Here is a 6,984-nt window from a genome sequence, read left to right on the forward strand (position 1 = left end):
CATAACCCCATCCCCTGGTGTCCCAGAAGACTTTGTGTTTGGCAGTCATGTCTTGGAAGGTCAGAAATGATTCAGTGATACTAGATGGGAGTAGACAGATGAGGCCACCCCATTTGGATCTTATTGGGAGCAAGAGGAATATTTAAGGAGATGGAATATATCCCCACTGGAGGGAGAATTCACTCGCTGGAAGGCAAGAATTTCAATATATGTACATGTTCATCAAGAGCATAGACTCTGAAGACAAACTGCCAAGATTCAAATCCTAGCTCTGCCATATTATCTGGAAACTTTGTATAAGAGTTACTTAATCTCATGATTCCCTCATTTGTATAATAGGGTAATTATGGTAACTATAATACATCATAGAGCTGTCACAGGTAAAATAAATTATAGCATTCAAATGCTTAGGAAAACGACTGCCATATTAAGTGTTCAACCTATGTTAGATAGAAATTTTATTATCATTATCTCTAGATTCCTGGGTAGGGACCAGAAGGGAATTGTTTTTGTAAGGTACTGAGTATACTAAGTTTCTGCAGCAAAAACCAAAATGGCAAAATTCCTTTGGGTAAAGAAGCTCAAAAGAGCAGAGGTCCATTAAAGGCCAGACTACATAATCAAGGGGATTCCCAAAATTCACTGCATTTGGTGCAGGCAGTGGCAGCAGGGGAGAAGATAGAAGGCAGAGTGAAGGCACCAGTAAACACAGTGAGGGACAGCAGCAGCCAAGAAGCAGAGATGGGAAATGCCAGAAGGTCATTAGACTCCGCAGTAAGATGACTGCCAGGCTTTCCCTTTTTTTCCCTTTTAGGTATGTCCTGGAGAACAGGATAAGAAGATGCCTCATAATAGGAAGCATCTAGAGGCAAAAGCATGTATAATTGTCTCCCAGTTCTTTAACCCAACAGGGAAAGTCCCATTGAATATTTCAAGGCACTCCAAGCAGCCAGCTTTGCTAAAGGTGCCTCCTGGAGGTGTTCAACACAGAGGTGCTGAGCTGAGAAATCTTAAATTACATTTCTCCATCAATAAATAATTTGTTAGCCTATGTTCTCACCTTATAATTCCGCACCATTTCCTGTCACTAAATAACAGAAACTAATTTTCAACTGAAAAGTTTTACACTCTTGCATTTAGAGCCTACTGATGCATTGTTAAGTTGTCAGGAGTGATTTATATATTAGCTTCTCTCAAGAGGTCATTTACAAAAGGAAGACACAATCATTAACTTCATTTAAAACAGTTGGTCTATTATAATCTGGTTGTTCCTTTCACAAAGCATCCATGACATTGTTGGAACTTACCATCAAGACCCTTAATGGGAGACTCTACCTCTAATCTTGCACAGCACTGGGTTCTTACTGTCCTGTTTTCTTACCCATTTCCACATGCTGTAACTGAACATTGTGACTAGGCTTGCATATGTAGAGTCCTGCCTCTTCGCCAAGTGATTTATCCCTCCTCTACTAATTAGTTTAATTTTCCCTTTAAGGCATGTAGGAACTATCGGTTAAGTCAAATGAAAACAATAGGCCAAATGATGTCAGTTTTTGAAACTGTTGATTACTTTCCATATTATATCATATGGTCATGAGGATTACTCTACACTTATGGGTAAATTATTCAACTACTCATTAGCTCAGTTCGGACACATCGAGGCTTGTCTTGGTTTAACTAATTTTTTAAGTAATGTGACACAAGAACAAATCCTTCTCCAAGAGGGGTCATACTAAGACCTTCCTTACCTGATGGCTTTTACAGTCATTTTTCTGACAACACAACAGTTTTGAGACAAGGGTTTGGAACAAAAAGCAATAAAAGTAATCTTACTTGGGTATCTGAAAATATCAACTCATATTTTGCAAATATATTGTTGGTACATTTCTTAAGAATCCTAACAGGGTGACGACAGATTCAGAAGCTTCCTGATAGTAGCACAGGTTATTCCAATACTTCCTTTTTTATAAATTTTGTTATTGCTGGAGGGCATGCATACATGTGTGAGACAGAGAGAGAGAGAGAGAGAGAGAGAGAGAGAATGCCCCAAATACGGCATGATCACACTGGAATCCTTTCTACTCCATTTCTCCATCCTTTTGGGATTTTGAGTACACATGCACATTTGTCCAGTGTGTTCCTCAAGCCACCAGGGCCAGAACTTGAATCACAGGGTTGGTCAGTTGGTCATGTGGGACCTGGCTCCCTAAGTACAGTGTTAAACCAGTGAACTACAAGGTCAGCTCCCAACACTTTCAAGTTCGAAGTGTTAATAATTTGGACTACCAAGTCAATAGGTTTATAACTATCATATCACAAAGAATAGTAGCTTTAGATGTTAGTAATGGGTAAATTGTTACCTACTATTATTCCCTTCTCTGAGAGCTCTCAAAAATGGTATTCCAGGGACAGCATCATCAGTATTGTCTAGAAACTTGTTAGATAGCCAAATGTTTTTGTGTCTCACTCCAGATACACCAAATCAGAAGCTCCAAGGATGGAAGTCAGCAATCTGAATCTTAATGAATCCTCTAGGCAACTCTAGTACATTCTATCATATAGGAACACATTTCCAACCATATGGCTAAGTAGATATGACCAAGGCTGATATACACAGGTTTTGATGAAATTCTTAAAGCTCATCCTGTTACTGCGAATCTTAGATCACAGAAAACAGTGTTAGAATTGTTGTTACTTCTGTGAAGAAAAGGAAGAAGGAAAAAAATGCACCAATTTCCTGGTAAATTTCCCCAATGGTCTTAACAATCTTTACCATATGCAAAGTATAATGTTCTCAAAGATTAAATACCACTCTTGGGACTTAAAGAAAAGAGGAATAGAAGACCATACTTGGGAAAAAGAAATCTCTCTTTCCTGCTGGGGAAGAAATATAACACTTATTATTAGGTCATTCCAAACACTATTGCACTGGTCTCTAAGACAAAGAAAACTCTTTAGGTAGAGTAGCCAAGATGAATGAGAGTATCTTTCTCTAGTGACTTTTCCAATATTGACACACAACTTCTAACAGAAATTTTCTTTAAGAGATTACTAAAGCTAATTACTAAAGCTCTCTATACTCCAGTCACAAAGGAAGGGAAGGGGAGTTCAGGTGAAATTGCCTTGAAATCAGAGTCCAGACTGTTTTACATTCCTCACATTCATGGCATTCTTGAGACCATCAGGAGACCACCCCTAAAGAGGAAGAAAAGAAGACTGACTGGAGGCAGCACAAACAGTAATTATCAAAGCCATTTCCAAGAGGATATCTCATGAAAACACATTTCTTCATAGCCATTAAGTGGGAGTCAGGATAAGCGAAGGTATGTCAGCCAATGGAAGAGCATGAACAGAGCCAATCCTTCTTGAGCTTATCAGCAGGAGAGAGCCTCTAGATGGAAATGCCTGGGCACTGAGGTCATCAGTGTTTAAGAGGTCACTCCACCACGTCCTGGTCCTGTGTAAATCCAATTGCTTATTTGGATTAGCTCTACCACTTTATGACAGATGCTTTGAGGAAATAAAAATAATTTACTGTGCTAAGTAAAATTATATGACCAGGACAAACTGGGCAATTTAACATGGAGGTACAGCTGCTTTGTTCATTAACATTGACCTTGGTCAATTATCAAAGCTCTCATTGCTGCAATGACCTCATGAGGCTAATGGGAATACTATTGCCAACTTATTATAGGAAGACTCTTTTTTTAAAAAAGAATTATTTTATTTAACTTTATTTATTATTATTATCATTGTTATTTTCCAGTTTGATCACAGAGAGACAGAGAGAGAGAGAGAGGAAGTGAGAAAGCAAGCCACCAGGTCTGAGACTTGAACCATGGTCGGTCATGTGGGAGTCCACCGCCCTTAACCACCATGCTACTTGCCAGCCCCTATTATAGGAAGACTCTTAAGAGAAATGGATGAAAAGACTTTGGTTATGATATATTGTATTCTTAAATTCTACATGTTTATATGTATATTTACTTTCATTTGGAAGAACAAATTAGAAATAGTTCATATTTCAAGACCACCTCACTGAAATAAAATGAGGAAATTACCAAACCAGTAGATGAGTAATCACATTTTGCTGAAAGAACATTGGTCATTAGGAGGCCCATCAAGTGTTTCTATCAACAATAGAGCTTTTCTTCATCAATGTGTGTGGTGCCACACACACACACATACACATGTGTATAGGAAAGAGCACTTTAACCCAACTCTAAGACTGGATTGTTAACTGTGCCTATGAGTCTGAAGCATCTGAGATAAGTGAGAGTAACAAACACCATTAGCATTGAGTCTTTCCAAATAAATATTCTATACTATCTAACAAACCAAGTCTACCAATGAGGAAGTCACTGAGCCAGTAGGACAGATGTCATACTCTTGGACATCAAAGTGGCTCTACATTCACCCTCTGCCTACTAATGATGTTTCTTTGGGCTCACTCTGAACCCCTCCCTAAGCAGCACCAGTCCTTCAGGCTTAGCCAGCTGGGGTTGCTGTGCCATGGACCAACAGCAGGCCAATTAAGATTCATTATGTCACATCAAGGGAAGAATTCCAAACACTGGGCCCTCCACCAAGAATGCAGCATCCTCACCCTCCCACTTCAAGCCCTGAGATGTTTTAAGTAAAAATAACCTTGGCTAATCATAAGTGCTGGAGGGAATAAAGATAATCTCAGTGAGGTCACAGGAGCTAAGTAAAAAAAAAATCTTTAGAGATCAAAGAGTTCTACTATCTAGAAGGTGTCAGAAAATTCAGGATATAATAACCCATCTTATATCCTTCTGTTCTTTTTGAACATCAGATGGGATTGGGACACTGGAATGCTGGGATGCTGAAGTGGGAGTGTCTGTTTTATGAGTCAAGCTGTATGCTGAATCAATTCCTAGTTCCATGCAGAAAAGAAACTTAATTTTAGTCTCAGATAAATTAGTAGTATGGAGTTAAATAAATGAAAACAGAATAAGTCATCATAGTGACAGACTCGTAAAATGCAGTTGCAGGAAATTGCATGAAATAAGCAGAATAAATATTACTAGAATGAACTGGATGCTTTATAAAACAACCACCTGACACCAACTTTCTTTTAAATTTCGCTGTTCCTCTCCTCTGTTTTTTTGCCAGATGAATGTACTTCCAGCTGGACTAAAGAGAAGCAATGGTGTCAAACAACGACTCGTTAAGAAATACACACCTGTCATAAATGCAAGACTCTCTCAGGGGATATATTGAATTGCATTCCCTGCTTCCTATGAAAAGGTGCAATGAAAAAATGAATTAACTATCAACTACCAGATGTTTCTAGCATCTCTATTAGTTTGGGAAAGATGAAACAATTGCTGCATTGTACAGATGTGTAATTCACATAAGCATAAGTATTTAGGATGTGGGAGGAAGGCTCAACTAAGTGTGTCTTGAGAATAATTGATCTTTTCTTTTTGGCAATGTTTCATAATAACAGGAAGACATCTCCTTTTCTCCTTGAATTGACACATATTTTACCAACACTAAGAATAAATGGATATATCTATGGGTATGTGCTTTTAGTTTTACTCTGCATCATTGCATCAATTACAATTATCATGAACTTACTGGTGATGTTCATGTATGCACATTTTATGATTTGAAAAGTTTCTAGTTCCATAAATTTAAAAGTACTGTGAATCCCCCGCTCTAAATAACAAGAATGAAGCCCAGTGAGGAGAGGTGGTATAGTCAATGGTGTGAAGAAGCATGAATCTGTCTATATTTTTAACATATTAATACAGAATGTACACAAACTGTTTGGGTTACCCTTGACATCATGATCAAATGCTTAATGTTCAAGTATATTGAGGAGTCATCAATATGTGTCATTCAAAAAAAGGGACAGGACTATATAGTGACAACAGCATCAAACTCTGCCTATGGTTCCACATTCTTGTATTTGCCAAGTAAGTGGGTTTTGGATCCAAGACCCTGTAATCTCAGTGCCAGAAGAAAATCACGGAATGGGAAGTAGGTGGGGCTGGGGGGTGGGCACCATGTGATGGATGTTCTCTAGTGACTGCCCAGCCTTATCTGGAGAAGGATTGTGAGATCATATCTGGGTTTAAGCAGAAAGAGGGTTGAAGTCTATTACTAATATTTCCAAGTACTTGAAATGGAGGTGGCTCTCAGCTCATGTGCAAGAATTTTCTAGATTGAAGCCCTATAGCAGTAAAAAGAGAGGACTTTGAGGGCAGCTAGACATAGGTTCAAAAACACAGTCCACTACTTACTGTCTCTGACACATTGAAAAATTTACTTGCCCGCTATATGATTCTGTTATCTCCCCTCTCAAGTAGGGATAACTAATATTACTTCAAAGACCATTGTAAAAATTAAATGATATATGGAAACAGTTTCTCCCATTTCATGCCACAGAGTAAGAGCTGTGGCTATAACAGTAACAGTTCTATTAGTAGAACAGCTGCAGTAGTAGTAGTATCAGCAGTAACAATAGCCGCAACAGTGACAGCCTAGTAGTAGTAAGAGAACATTAGTAATATCAGCAACATTAATAGCAGTTTTATACATCAGAAAATTGCCTGGTATAGATTAGAGATGAAAATTAGTAAGAGAGGGCGAGAGAAAGACATAGACGTTAAGAGAACAGAGAGAGAGAGAGAGATAATTACCAAGTAAAGTGGAACCAGAAACCACTACTGAAGCTCATGGCTTAAGGTAATCAACCTCCATGGGCCGGCCAGTGGTACAACAGTAATGCAATCTTCTGTGCTGCTAGACACACATGGGAGGCTTCCAGGTTTGTGTCCTAAGGCCTCCTTGTGCATGCCTGCTGAGGCTGGGAGTGGATTGTGGTGTTAAAACCCACTGGATCTCTCCCTCTCATGGAAGAAATAAATAATAAATTAAAAAAAAAATTTTTTTGAGAGGTTTTTTCCTACAGCGCACGTGCACTTGCCAGAGAGAGACAGAAAACAAGAAATC

General features: G+C 38.6%; 1 pseudogene; it reads right to left on the reverse strand.

The window, feature by feature from the left end:
• Positions 1-1,078, reverse strand: part of LOC102468576 (ADP-ribosylation factor-like protein 8B) — a 3,692-nt pseudogene extending 2,614 nt beyond the window's left edge.
• Positions 1,079-6,984: the final 5,906 nt, after the last annotated feature.

This window comes from Tupaia chinensis, unplaced genomic scaffold, assembly GCF_000334495.1.
Source record: "Tupaia chinensis unplaced genomic scaffold, TupChi_1.0 Scaffold142808_1, whole genome shotgun sequence".
NCBI lineage: Eukaryota > Metazoa > Chordata > Mammalia > Scandentia > Tupaiidae > Tupaia > Tupaia belangeri.